Source organism: Patella vulgata, chromosome 3 (assembly GCF_932274485.2).
Source record: "Patella vulgata chromosome 3, xgPatVulg1.2, whole genome shotgun sequence".
Lineage (NCBI taxonomy): Eukaryota > Metazoa > Mollusca > Gastropoda > Patellidae > Patella > Patella vulgata.
In genome coordinates, this window is record NC_065881.2 from 42,808,673 (window position 1) to 42,823,878 (window position 15,206).

The window sequence follows — 15,206 nt, forward strand, 5'->3', positions numbered from 1 at the left end:
ACCAATAAACTATATTGTATGTTCTATTATATCATCATTTATAATGATCTTGTTATTGAAATAAATTCATTACTGGGATAAAAGTAATTGTAACATAACAAATGGGTACTGTGGTCAATAGGGGAAGGAACAGATGAGAGGGAAGGAAAAAGCCTTAAATGTAATAATATTCAAGTTTGAACCAGGAATGAGTATGGTTTTGTTAAAATTGTGGTAGGTTCTTTTCTCAGTATGGACATGTGGTAGTGACAGTAACCATGTTTCCAGCCTCACATTATTATAGCCAGTATTATATAATGTTCTAGCAATGAAAGTGTAAATGGGTACATCTTTTTGAAAAGCATCGGGGCCTTGCCAGTGGTGCTGTTTGCTTTATCAGAACCCAGCGTAAATGGGGTCTCACTCTCCCAATTCACCTGAAATGACCTAGTGTTGTGGAGTGGACATTAAACCCGATTTTTCTCTATCCAACAAAAGTAACAAGTCAAGTGCTTAAATTTGAGAAAATATCAAACTTGATTTGTTTTGATTTTGTACAAAATCTAGTATTGTTCAGTATATATATAGACAATATTTTCTGAATAGTGAAAAGTGACAATAAGTCTGTTAGTATGTAAATGATAATAACAAGGATAAAGATAAATTTGGGCAAATTGGTTACAACTATGAGTGGAATTTGGGTACAAATATAAATCATTATGTTTATCATAATGTACAACAGCCTATATACAGTAAGCCAGACATAAATAATTTCTGCTTGAATTCTTCCATTTACTGAATATTATTGTTACATTTTCTATGTCACTAGTGTAAGGATTCCCAAGGCCTAATATCCTTGCAAGCTTTACTCAATCTACTGTATCAATAAAACAATATCAAGATGTAAAACTTAATGCTGGCATCTGTAACATCTAGAGCAGCAGCAATGAAAGATTACATGGGATATTCTGTCAAATCCGATCAAACTAAATTACATCATCATATCAGGATGGAGAACAATCAGAACCTATGAATATTAAAACTATAACAGAATCAATAGCCATGATAAATTGCAAAGATAACAGATTTGATTTGAGAAATATAATCATAATGGAATCAATAGAACTGGGAATTTTAAAGTGGCTTGTTTTATATTATTGTCATATCGGCAGTTTTTCAGTACATGTATTTTCATGATATAGTCACTTATTATATCACAATAAATACATGACTATACAGTTCGGTATGAGATGACATTTAAAAGTCAAATTTATGAATAAATGTTAATGGTTATAAAAAATTGGTGAACTACATTTGTCAGTGAGATTTTACAATCTGTTTAAATACATGTACAAACCGTCCTATATTACATATACAAGACCATGACCACAACAATAAATGATATACGCATGTACTATTGTACAGATGGCATTAGTCAAGTCAAGAAGATTGTTTTACATGTTGATTATTCACATGGTATAGTTAAGAAATGGGTCATTTTAACAAGGCATACTGAAATGTACATGTATATTAACATTAATTAACTACAAATTGTATTATGCACAATTTATGTGTGCACCTTATCACAATTAAATAACAGATTTCTGGACCAGGAACTGGTCCCCATGTGCTACTCATCTTGTTGTTCTTCTTCTTCTTGGGGGAGAACTCTTTGATAAAAGCCTAAAGCTCCATCAATTCAAGTTAGATTGACATGAAACTTTGCAGGTTTTCTCCTTGACAATTCCACATTGATTGACAGACTTCGATTTTTGATATGAGGTCGAAATTCCAAGATGGCAGCAATGACGTCATGCTCGGTTCCAGATCCATACAGTTCAGTACTTTTTTTTATCAGAAAGCTCAAAATAGGAATAATCTGAAAGTGCATTTATGTATTAATCCATTGATACCCCAGGATAAATCTTCTCACAAGACACAAACTAGGTCATTTCGGGACTAACATATTATGGTTTAATTTTATTTCAATAATTCGCTTGCGCGCAGGAGTCTTTAGCAGTGGGAGGAAACTGGAGGACCCGGAGAAAACCCACAAGGTTAGACAGATGACCCTACTCCTTGTCACGTACAACCAGGGAATCAAAACCACGCCTTTTGACTCAATGACAGACCTTATGATACAGGGCACACATGCTATCCATTCGGGAATCCAACCTCGCTTGCAACAAAAGAAAAAGAGTAAAAGGTGTATCATGTTTATAGATGGGTTATCCCATAAAGTACTATTGTCGGTCTATAGTCTCTGTTCTAGCTGACCATCATTAACTTTACTCTATATAATCCATCAGGGTGCCAAGTTATGGTGTACATGTATGTCTACCACTTAATATTGGATGAATGGCTGTATTAATATTACCAGTAAAGAAGTACAGGTAATCGTTGTTTTACAAAGTAGACTGAAACCCAATAACTTTCAAAACTTTACAGTTTATTTAATAGAAATATGTCTACCACAGAGAATGTGTAGGTAAAATAAAACCAGTCTCTTACCTACATGTAGTATAGCCGATATATACCTGGTAATGTTTTCAGTACATGTATATAATAAATCCTTACAGTCTACAGTTATGTTTGAGACTACTCTAGATAGTAAATCAGCTACATGTTGAATCCAACTCTATAATCTTTTTGTTCAATATATCCTCTACATCAACTGGTCACTTGTTGATAAAACAATACAGATACTATTATCTACTTATTACATTGTAATTATATTCGTCATATCCTGACTACAAACTAATATTATTGTGTGTGTATGAAATATGTAGGTTGTTACTTATAGTTCTACACTCCTAGACTGATTCATCCCAGGCATCATCTAGTTTACAGCATCATTCTTAGACGAATGCAAAAAAAGTATCACACTCAAGTACCAAAATATTGTTCTGGCAACTTTCCCTTTCTAATTATAAAGTGGGATTATGTCAGTGATTGAATGTATCTTGATTATATTTCAGGAATTTGGTTCAATAATGAAAGTGGTAAATGTAATAATAATAGTCAAAGCACTAAATTGTTAAGATTATTTTCAGGAATAACGACATTCAAACTTTAGAACTATATTTTGTGTTCTTCTGAAGTGATGATGATGGAAAGAAGTATAAATTCATATTAAGAGGTAGATTTAATGAGATTCAAAATGACTCTATTGCATGTTACTGTTACATATTGAAAGCCATCTAGTATCTGGAGTACTATCTTTAACAACCTAATTTAAGTATAAATCTATCACTATTTTCTACATGGTTGAACCATAGGGCATCATATTACACGTGTTCATTATAAAACAGGGATGTCCTGTTATTAATATTATTAACTTCCTATAAAAGGGAGGGCTTTTATATATAATTTGATATTATTGATAGCGATATCAACTTTTAGTTATTAAATATATTATATTTTTCATTCTAAAAAAAAAAACCATGACATGGCTTTGTTAAATTAAATCCATACTTACATTATTAAAGATACATTTGGGAGATTAGATAAAGAGCTGGCAGTTATCACTATAATAGTTAAAAACTAGATATTTTAAAGGGAATTTGCTGAAAATTTCAGTCAAATTGATCCACTATGAACTGAGATTTTAGCGATTGAATTTTCAGCCTAGCCTCGATCATCATTACTAAAGTCGGTAGGATAAAAAAATATAGTCTAGATTATCCAATTCATGATTTAATTATGAATGGAAGTCTAACAGCAATTCAGAACCTAATCTAATAAACATCACAGGCTAGCAATGCCATCGAGTGTTGATTATGGTCGGGATAAGTTAATTAATGTCTAATTAATACAGTTTAATTTAGATAACATTTCAGGCCTAAAAAAAGACTTGCAATAGGCAGATTTAACTCTTGCATAATATATGTTTAAATAATTATTGAATTAATATAATATAAAATTTCAGTGAGCTTTATATTTTCTAAAAGCTTATTTGGAAATAAAATTGGTTTGATTTGAAAATTGGTTAGCCTGTGTCTCTTTAGTTATATTAAGAAGTTAACATGTTAAATTCATGTTGGCTTATTTACGTGTAGATAGAACCTTGTGCTGCAAGAGGAAGTATAAATCAAAAAGATATTTACTTGTACAATAAGATCATTTTTAAAAATAAAAGCTGGTATTTGTAGAATATCATTTATGTAAGTTTCATTTTTAAAAAACTTGAAGATCAGATAAGATAAGATTTTATTGTATCATTGCATCCATCATATACAGCATACAAGGTTTACAGGAGTTATATCAAAAGTTCATCATACAATTAAGATATTTACATGTAAGTACATGTAGTAGAGGAAGTTAATAATTTTAAAGTAAAGCTATCCTTTTACATGTATGTGTATTCTTTCTTTACACAAGTTTACTTGGTGGTAATCTTATTGAAATTCAATAGACACCCAGTGACCAGTAGTATAAAAGGTCAATCTACACTCATGTCAACTAATACATGTTGTAATGAAGTCCAGTAGTAAAGTTTTATTTGAATGTTGTAAAAAGAGGAGGGGAAGATAGTTTACTTGTCATGCTGAGTTACACAGAATACTTTACCTATCAGGTTTCACCTTGTGGCCAAATTTAGCTGGTGAACAACATTACGGATGGATGGGCAAAGTAGGTTTAACCTCCAGCAACTCAAGTAATAAACATAAACAATTTCCGAGACTTCCTTCTTAAAATTCATATTTATATACATAATAATATCAGTTTGTTTAAAATATGAAATCATAACAGACGAGGGATGAAGCTACTATGCTAAGAATTTCCAGATGACTGTTTCATTACCGCAACAAATCCACCCCTGTGAGGTAACATGGAATATTCCAGATCTCATCAGAGGAATCCATTAAGCAGTCGATACCATTCACAGATGGGAGATTAATCTATATCTTTATTCCGGTAGCTATCTTACAATTTTCAGTGATAAACTGAAATTATCTTTTTTGATGATAGCAGACTACAAATTTAAACTAGCTATGTGTACTTGTAACACATATTTAATAGGTGGACGCTTATTTATATTACTGATAGAACTTGAAAAACCAGCATGTAATGTTATCTGGCTACACAGAAAATAATATTCATCAGAGAATAAGTACTGACATATAAGCAATGCACTGGAATAGAAACTAAAGGACTGCTGTGGCGGTAAAAAACTAAAATGCTGGCTAGATTCTATTAAACATCCTCTATTAAGCATGATTCATGTATATTTGATATGTCACACTAGTTACAGATAATTGCTCAAGTGAACTTCAGAACAATTTTTCAGGAAATGCAAATGGCTTGTTAGCAGATAATAGTCAATTATATAATTAGAGATAATTCATGAATAAATTCCTATGATTTTGATCAGCTATTATCAGTATGGTGGCAAATTATTCTCTCATTGAGCTGCTCTAGTTGATTTTTGACATTTCTAAATGTTGCATAAATTCATCTGGTTGAATGTCAAAGGCTGCATGAGTCAATAGAATTTCATCTCGTTGAAACCCAAGCTAAGGTGGTGTAATTTTAAATTTCAATGTCACTCATCTGTTGCTGGGATGTGGGAAAGCCATTTGAATCCTGTTCACATTTTACAACTTTCTCTCCTCTTGTAAGCAGACAATGTTTAATGGAGCATTTGTCTGATATGTTTTGTACAATTTAACAAAGAATTTCTCATTGCAAATAGGAATCAACATCATAATCTAATATTCTGAAATGAAATCCACAAATTTTTTAACCTCTAAGATAATTAATTATGAATTATTACAAATGAATTTTATGTACATGTAGTACTAATAATCTTCAGAGTTCCCACCTACAGATTTTAATAATATTGTTAGGATTATCCTGTGGTATCAAATTTGATTTCATAGATGTATCAATCATATTAAACACATTTTTAAAATACAGATCCCTACTTTCACTTTATTTTTCTTAAGTTCTAAAACATGAAATATAAATTTTACAATTTACTAAATTTCAGAATGTATGCTGAAAGTTACAAGTTTAATTGTTACTTCAATGACTGAGATCTAATAATGTATAATATTTGTTAAGCTAATTTGTCATCATCTGTCAATGTTCAATAAATAAAATAAAAGTTTATGTCAATAACAGATTTCAATATAGTCACCCAGAAATGCAAATTAAAAAATCAAATGCATTTCATCATGTACATTTCAATTAAAATAATACCAAAATATTATTTTTATGTATAAAATATTCACTTCTAAGTTCTAATTGCAAAATTTGACAAAAAGTCGAGATCCATATGCACCGGTGTTCATCCTGTTGTGAAGACCTGACCTACCATACATGTACATGTAATCTGTTGATTGTACAACCGGTTGTGTAAACTAGTTAACTCAGAAAAATGTTGAACTTGGTTTACCTTGAGACCATCATCAAAGGTTATACTTGTCACCTTTATCAGTTTAAAAGATTCTGTATTTACTGTCAAAAAACTACAAAAAAAAAGACCTAAAATTCTCTTCATACCCAGGCCTTCAGGTGTTTAAATTCCTGGAGAGTAAAAAAAAAAAACCTCTCCTGAAATTGGGTAAAGGGTAAATCACTCTCCTGAATCTCTTGAGTAGAGCTTTTTTAGCATTTTTGATAAGAATAGGGATTTTAATCCATTTTGAAACCAACTGACCAGAATTGGGTCAAATGAGGTCCTGGTAGGAAATTGGGTACATGTAATTAGAAGCTCCTGTTAACTTTAATATAATCAGACTTAAAAACAAAAATAATTTTTGGTAATCTGTTATGGAGAATGTTGTATTCTAAATAGGCTAATATATGACTTGAAGTTCAAGTCAGTAATATTCCTAAATAAATTACTGTCTTCGTTTATTCAATGCATAAATGAATATCATCAGTCGATCGAAATTAGGATTTTTCTACTACGACCGGTATCAAAAGAAAAGCAGTAGCCAAAATAGGCCGATACCCGATACGACATCATGGCATTTCTTCATATTTAAAACACATATTACCGGTATTGCTTTTGTCTATCACATAATTTACAAAGTTTTTATTCATTCGTGGAAGATAGACAAGCGGCACAATGATCACATGACAATTCCGTATAAGAACAATATTTTAAAAAATAACTCCATAAAAAAAATAAAACTAAAACGCTACTTTAAAACTAAATCTAGCAATGCTGGTTTATTGACCTAATTCCAACTAAAGACGTTAGTATAGACGTCATTGATTCCACGTGTTATCAGGAAGCGGAAAGCATTGGAGATCCTGACGGAAAAATATATTACATGTATTGTCTGTTTCTCAGGATATCCTGTGTTCTATCTGGGATTATTCAATGACTATTTAACGAGTCAGTGAAACCATAAAATGTATTATACAATTATTATTTTAATATCTACCTGGAATTCGTACGGATCAAGTGTCGAAGACGGGGCGAATCCTGAGATTCACAATCCAAGCCATCGAGATGTCTTCAACCAACATGTGGCTTATTATTACCAAGGAAACTCACTGGACCTGTTATGAACAACCAGGAAGCTTGTTTTTTTTTACTGAATTATAAAAATTATCGTTAAATGTGGTAATTACTCGGATTATGAACCAGACGGCCTATTCTCATTAAAGATACATTCCCGCATACAAACTGGGTGATTTGATGATATATTTGGACTAAAAACATATTTAAACTAATTAATTTATCATAATTTTGCTTCAAATCCTTCTCAAAACATTGTAATTGCCAAGGAATACCCTGCTATAAAAATCGATCAAAAGAGGTCACGTTTGTGTCACATGACTTACCTCTCTCGGTACCTATAGCAATGGGGGCGAAGTCGGAGGAGAATTCATTGTATACAAAAGACAATGTTGTTTTAATCGCTGACTATTTATTACTAATATTGAATCGGAATTAAATTCTAGGATTATCCACTACCCGCGTCTTTTTACATGATTTTTATCTCAGTAAGTGTTGTACGTCTAACTCTTCATAAAGTTTATCAACATGTACACCAAGGGTGTCGATTACGGTAACCCTTACATTTTTGTCCTGTATACGCTCCACGTGTGTTTTTCAGGGAATCCAGTATTTTTCTAGTAAGATTGGATATCTCTACTTTCCATATATACATATGCCCGAAAATATGCCCGAAGCTCTCTTATGACAGATATGCCCGAAAAAACGGGCATCGGGCCGGAAAGCGGCAGAGGAAACTAGCAGTAAAACGCGTTTGCGACCGTCAAATATTCCAAAATTTTGTTTCCCTAACTGTCACCGAGCCCTAATAAAACACTAATTTTACTTTTCTTGTAATTGAATATCACGAATTTGTACTGAGTTGACTATGGATTAAAACATTTTGTCTGGAGCCACTCTACTTTGTGCGACATTTTTCAGGCATCGATTATTATTTGTGAATGCATATGCAACAGTCTGATTGGATGGTTAGAATTCAGTTACAAAACCATTGGATACTTTTGGAGTTGCTTACACGGGCTAGAATAGCAGAAAACGCATTTACAGTGATTAAATTTTCAAATTTTTCTCCGGGAGGGTGAGGCCTCCATATACCGCGCGACGATTGATTGGTTGTTTGGAATTCGGGTCAGCCAGGTAGGCTATATTGGACCAAATTGAAGTTACTGTATTCACAGACTGGAATAACAGGAAAACGCGTTTGCGGCAGTTACATTTTCAAAATTTTCTCCCAACGGTCCCGTCTTCGTTGACTGTAAACGATTGATTGGAATTCGAGTCAGCCACCTTAATAAGGCTATAATATATATTCAACCACTTTGAAGTTGCTTTGTTCACCGGCTGAAATAGCAGAAAAACGCATTTGCGACAGTTAAATTATCAAAATTTTCTCCCAACGGTCCCGTCTTCGAGGACTGTAAACGATTGATTGGAATTCGAGTCAGCCACCTTAATTAGGCTATATTAGACAGCTTGAAGTTGCTTTGTTCACTGGCTGAAATATCGGGAAAACGTGTTTGCGGCAGTTAAATTTTCAAAATTTACTCCTAACGGTCCCGTCTTCGAGGACTGTAAACGATTGATTGGAATTCCGAGTCAGCCGCCTTAATTAGGCTATATTAGACCACTTTGAAGTTGCTTTGTTCAACGGCTGCAATAGCAGGAAAACATGTTTGCAGCCGTCAAATATTCCAAAATTGTCTTTGGGGGAGGGGGGGTATACAAGGTCGCTGCTGTCTGTAGACCCGAAATTTTTTCGGGCATTTCGGGTTCTGCCCCCCTAACTGTCATCGAGCCCCTACGCCTATGCATATATTTACCAAAATTGCCATACTTTTATTGGAAATAACCACCCGATACCTATTTTAAGGTATGACTGTTATTGTAGCCGACAAGCAAGTTAATTGTCGATATTGACAGTATTTTTCGTTACCGGTATATTTTTCCTGATTATTTTCTTTGAGGGGAATCAATTTAGACATTGAGGGGAATCAATTTAGACATTGAGGCGAGCTATAAACAGCACACCTCGACTTACATCCAGGCTCGTCCAGGAGAGCGATCACGCTCCTTTTACGTGAGAACCTGCATATCCTGATTTGCATGATCCCATCCCATCTGAATATTCCATCCATACCATGAATGGACATTAAATTCATTCAATAATGCTTTTTTTAAATACATATCTCTGTAAATAAAGGGAGGGAATAACAACTGCATCAAAAACACCTCCCCCTTAATAAATGCTATTACAGTATAAGCTTGTATAAAATCAAATCTTAATTGTCTACACATTAATACCGAGACTGCTCTTGACGGCTGAATCAAAGCTGGTGCAAGATTAAATTTTTCCTTTAAACAAATTCTGCATTAAAAACCAATGGTTTGACTGTGATTCTATAGCTTCTACAATAAAATTAAAGTTACTTTTCATCTAATGTATTTGCTGTGAACAATACAAGTTGCACAATTCTTTATCTGACTTTGTCAGTCTCACAATATTTGCAATAATATTCTTAATCTGCAATGAACGAGTTTCAAAAACCTTTGGTTGCTAGAGGATGGTCCAACTGATAACTAGTGTAAAATGACTACAGACATATTGCACCATTTCCTTCAATAGATAATCACTAATCAGTATTGTAAATTAAGACCTCTAGACTTAATCAAATTTGGTCCCATCCTTCACACTAGAGAGTGTGGCCAACAATTGAAGTCATGACTCATTAAGTGTGTGATTACACCCCTTCTAGTGGTCAATCAACCACATCCTTCTATTTTATCACATTATTTATACATCCATCCCACAAAGAAAACACTCTTAATTAATATCCAATGGTCACTCGACCATGTCCCATCTGCTCATAAATCCTCCCTAGTATAATTACAAGTATCATGTATGGAGAGAATCAACAAATTGTTGATACTTATACATGTAACCCGCATTGCACTACATGGAGTAAAAACAATCGTGTTTGGCACACATACATTTGTACAATGATTATCAACAAACATTTTTCTGTACTGAATTACAATATGGTTTCATACTGAATTACAGAACTGACATTACAATCCCTTATTTACTGTACTACTAATGTTTTAGTCAATATATATTATTATATGTAACTCAAAAACAATCTCTAGAATTCTTCAGGAAATAATCATTAAGTTGGAAGTATATATGGAGCAAAAATCAACAGAGCTTTCTACGGTTGACCTCATAACAGTCACATATTTTGATGCAATGCCTAATGGGATTGTAAGTCACACCAAGAAACATCGATGGAGTTCATTTAGGCCTTCTTTCAATCATAAAAGATTTTACGGAAAAATTCAAGTATTGTTTTTTTTTTGAAGATTTAAGGTATGGATGAAGACATAATTTTGGGTAAAGACGTTCCTGGCACTTTCTTTTCAAAACATTCAACATAAATGTTGATCACAGGGCTAACGAAGATATTCGAATGTGTCACAGTGTAAAACAAAAGGAACAAGCCAACAGTAAGGCTTATGTCCCCTGCCGAAATCCCAAAATAAATAGATGACACATATTAATTAATCGCCATTTTTTTTTTTTCAAAAGTATCTAGCAATCAAACTGATTATCAACTATACACTAAGTTTCATCACTCTCTATCAGATAGAATCAAAGTTATCTTGTCCCAAAGAATCGACCAATGAAATAGCTTAGCTCTGCTTAGCTTTAGTTCGAAATGTTAATCATTGAACTCAATCAAGACATTCACCTAATGAACATGTACATGTACATCAAGTTTAAACATTCTAACTCAATTAAAAGCAGAGTTGTTATGTTCCAATGTCTTGACCAATCAAATTGCTTTTTGCTCCTTAGCCTAAGCAAAAAATTCTCACCATCGAACTTAGTCAAGGTAACGATATAATGAATCTATATTCGGAGTTTCATCACTCTCATTTAATTAAAACCAAAGTTATTGTGTCCCAAAGCATCAACCAATCAGATTGCTTATCTCTGCTTACATTAAGCAATGTTTATCATCAAACTCCATCAAGGCATTCACCTACTGAATGCCTAAACCAAGTCTGAACATTCTACCTCAATTAGAAGGAAAGTTATTGTGTTCCAAAGTCTTGACCAATCAAATTGCTTAGAGCTCTGCTTACCCAGAGCGGAAAATGCTCATTATCGAACTTAGTCTTGAAAGGTATTGATGTGATAAAACTATACACCAAGTGTCCTCACTTTCACTTAATTAGAACTAAAGTTTTCGTGTCCCAAAGCATCAACCAATCAAATTGCTTATCTCTGCTTACCCTAAGTAGAAAATTCTCATCTTCGAACTCCATCAAGGCATTGATCTTATAAACACCTACACCAAGTTTGAACATTCTAGCTCAATTAGACGAAGAGTTATTGTGTTCCGAAGTCTCGGTCAATCAAATTGCTTATCGCTCTGCATACCCTGAGCAGAAAATGTTCATTATCGAACTTAGTCAAGGTATTGATGTAATGAAACTATACAGCAAGTTTCATCACTCTCACTTAATTATAACTAAGGAGAGTTATTGTGTCCCAAAAAGTGTGACCGACAGACAGACGGACAGACCGACTGACAGACGGAAGGATGAACCCATTTTAATAGTCCCCTGCTTTCTTCGAAAGGAGGGGGACAAAAAATAAAGATTTCTTAAACATGGTGAGTGAGAGGTCTAAATACCATCCAATTTCGATTAAAATAAGAATATCCCGTAATTGATGGTGGCAAATGATATAACGCTGCCTGATACAAAATTACTGATGTCACATGACATCAATATTTTATGAAGCATATTCAATTATGCTATGGGGAATGGCACCCATTGGGGACAGAGGATGGATGATCAAAAAGAACAAAACAAATTACCAGGTATGTTCAAGTAAATATATGAGAAGAGGATTGTTACTCTGACCGAACCAGTGATGAGATTTCGCCCGTATATTCCGGACATGTCCATCGCTATTATCCAAACGTCCTAAATTGTCCAACGAGGAATATGCCAAATCGGACATCAAGGTATGTTGAATAATATTCAAAATTCCAAAATTAATATAGTGTACTGAGTGTATATCTACCACTCAACTCGATTATCATCGTCATTGATAATAGGATGGATTGATTAGGTAATTAAGTGTTCAACGTACTTATTGTGTTACACTGCCCAACACCTACCTTGATTAACTAGTTAATCTGCCTTGATTGGCTGACTTAATCCTTTATCGGACAGTTCATCAATCCAATCCTGAACAGAAGTTATTGCTTCTCCTTTGTCGGGCTATTTACTTGTATCAATTCAATAAGACTATAAACTTAATCTACGTGACTGACCTGTGATTTCTCCTTTGTCGGACATTTTAATCTCCTCGATGTCGGCCGACAACACATAGAAATTAGTCATATATGTCACATATCCTAATAGTATATAACACCCCAAATCAATATACATTGCATCCGATAACTTGTCTGCGATAACACGAAAGTAAAAATCTTGCGAGATGCATGAAATCTCAGAGAAAAGATTGATGGCCTATTCTGGATTTATGATATTTTAAATGAGGTTTATGTTTTTAAATAAAGAAATAAGTACGCTAGGCAATGTTGATGAATATGACGATTGGAATAGTGTAAGTAGTTAATTGTTTTAGACGATAGCACATGCTAGAGTTGAATGCGATTATCTAGCAGATGGTGTCACTCGCTCGTTGTGGTAGAGTGACGTTTATTGCCGGATAAATTTGGGATGTCATTATTTTTTTACCTTCCGTATGTAAGTCGAAACCAGACTTCTGCTGAAAAATGTATCGATTTATGACCTCAAAAATACAGTAATTTTGGAGGAATTTGAAACAGATACGGGTCTGCAGAGTAGACCTATATGGGTGTCACTAAATTTAATTTCTATAACATGCTATATGCCCACAGTATACATCTACATTTAGTTATAACAGGTAGCCCAGGCTGTTAAACTGTGTTTGTAAAAAAACTTACAGTACTACTACTAGGCCTAGATCAGGAATAAAGGTGCTGGTAAATGATATTATATTGATTAACATATTTTGCTTTCTGACATACAGTCATGACTATAAATCATGATGTCATATCTATAGACATCTAGATCCATAGAGAGAATGTTCGAATCACTATATTTTTAAAGTGTATGAGTCAAAAGGCAATGGTTTAATCTATCTATTTCCGCTTTGTAAACTATGAGTATGATGAAGGTTGGCAGTGGCACCGTTCGGTGTGATTAAAGAACTTATTCCAAATAATTCTGACATTGGATTGGTCCTTGACTGGCCTAGTGCTTATAATAAAGTATAAATAACTTCAAAAGAGTGACAAAACATAGACACGTACAATACTTATAAATACTAGTAACAATGAATCTTAAAGACAATTACTGAGTTCTAAAAGATGTAAGCAAAGCAAAATTATGTTGACCATATCAGGAAATAGGCAGAGCACCGAATCACGTCTTGATAATCAAGAAAACTCCACCTGTCAAAATCGGGAGTGTGTCTTCTGCAATGCATTAGCTGTATATAATGGAATTTACGTGCCATATATGTAGGAGTCATGACTGACTTGTTGTCACAATGCATATTAATAAATTTAATAGATAAACGAGTCACTTACCAGTTCAATGATCTGTTTTCCTAAGTTGGGTACACCCTCGTTTTCGAGTAATATGGCCGTTCCTTATTCTGACGTCACCAAGAACCAACTATTGAAAATAAATACGGACTGGATTTTAACTACGAACGGGAAATATATTATCAGACGGTAATAATTTGTAATTTTATAATCAAACCGTATACGTTTATTCTATAAGACTAGGCTTCAAAATATTTTTTTTTAAAATCCCAGGCAAGGTTTTGATTTATTAGCAATCGATTCAATAATCACCAGAGTATTCATCAGAAGCTCTCCTCACCAATTTTCTTTTTGGAAGAGATATTTATTATTTTTAATTGATTCGCGTCCCAGGGGCGGATACAGAGGGGGTGCCCCCACCCCGCCTTTTCATTGGCATTTTTTTTTAAAATATACCTTCACTACAATAAAACGTGATATTGTCCCGTATGTAAAAGAACCATTGACAGTTAGAATTCGAAATAAGAGTAAGCCGTAGTGCCGCTGTCCGGGCAAATTTTTGTCATAGCACACTGTATGTGTAGGCTATGCGGATGCCAGTCTTCATTAGCACAGTTGGTGCAGAACAGTAGGGTGTTAAATCACATTTCATTTCATTTCATGTCATTTCGTAATTCTACGCTTAACCAACTAATCTTGATTGTCGGAACAGTGAGTTTTTTCGGGTTTGAGTGGTTTAAATTATGATTCAAAAACGCTCCAGGCGTGGACCGATCATTAGGAAAATTAAAATTTAACTGCGCTATACGGACAATATTGCGCCAACATATGAAACGGAAATAAGAATGTCACAAAATTTTATTTGTAACATGCAACAAATTGCACGTTTTTCGTTCACTTTGCCATGTTTTTTTCCTCTATATATATATATACCAAAAACGTCCCACTTGACATGGCCCATTTTGCATTATGTTTAATAATTTGAATGCACATTGAATCTATATGCCCGAAAATACACTGATATGATACTATACGGGTTGTGTGTCCTTTGACAACAGAGACTTTACACTTTAGTGCCTTTATAACATGCCCAGAATGCAACTTTTGCAGAAAATCGTTTCGGATATCATAAAGTATCC

General features: G+C 33.7%; 1 protein-coding gene across 2 annotated transcripts in view; it reads right to left on the minus strand.

Moving 5' to 3' along the window:
• Positions 1 to 14,189, minus strand: part of LOC126815229 (talin-2-like) — an 81,031-nt gene extending 66,842 nt beyond the window's left edge. The window contains exon 1 of one of the 2 annotated variants that reach the window (XM_056099792.1): positions 14,110 to 14,189. The gene's annotated coding sequence lies outside the window, so the exon portion shown is untranslated. Of the gene's footprint in view, positions 1 to 2,490; positions 2,509 to 14,109 lie in introns of those variants that run through there. The other variant, XM_056099793.1, reaches the window with a different exon arrangement.
• Between the last annotated feature and the right edge of the window lie 1,017 nt (positions 14,190 to 15,206).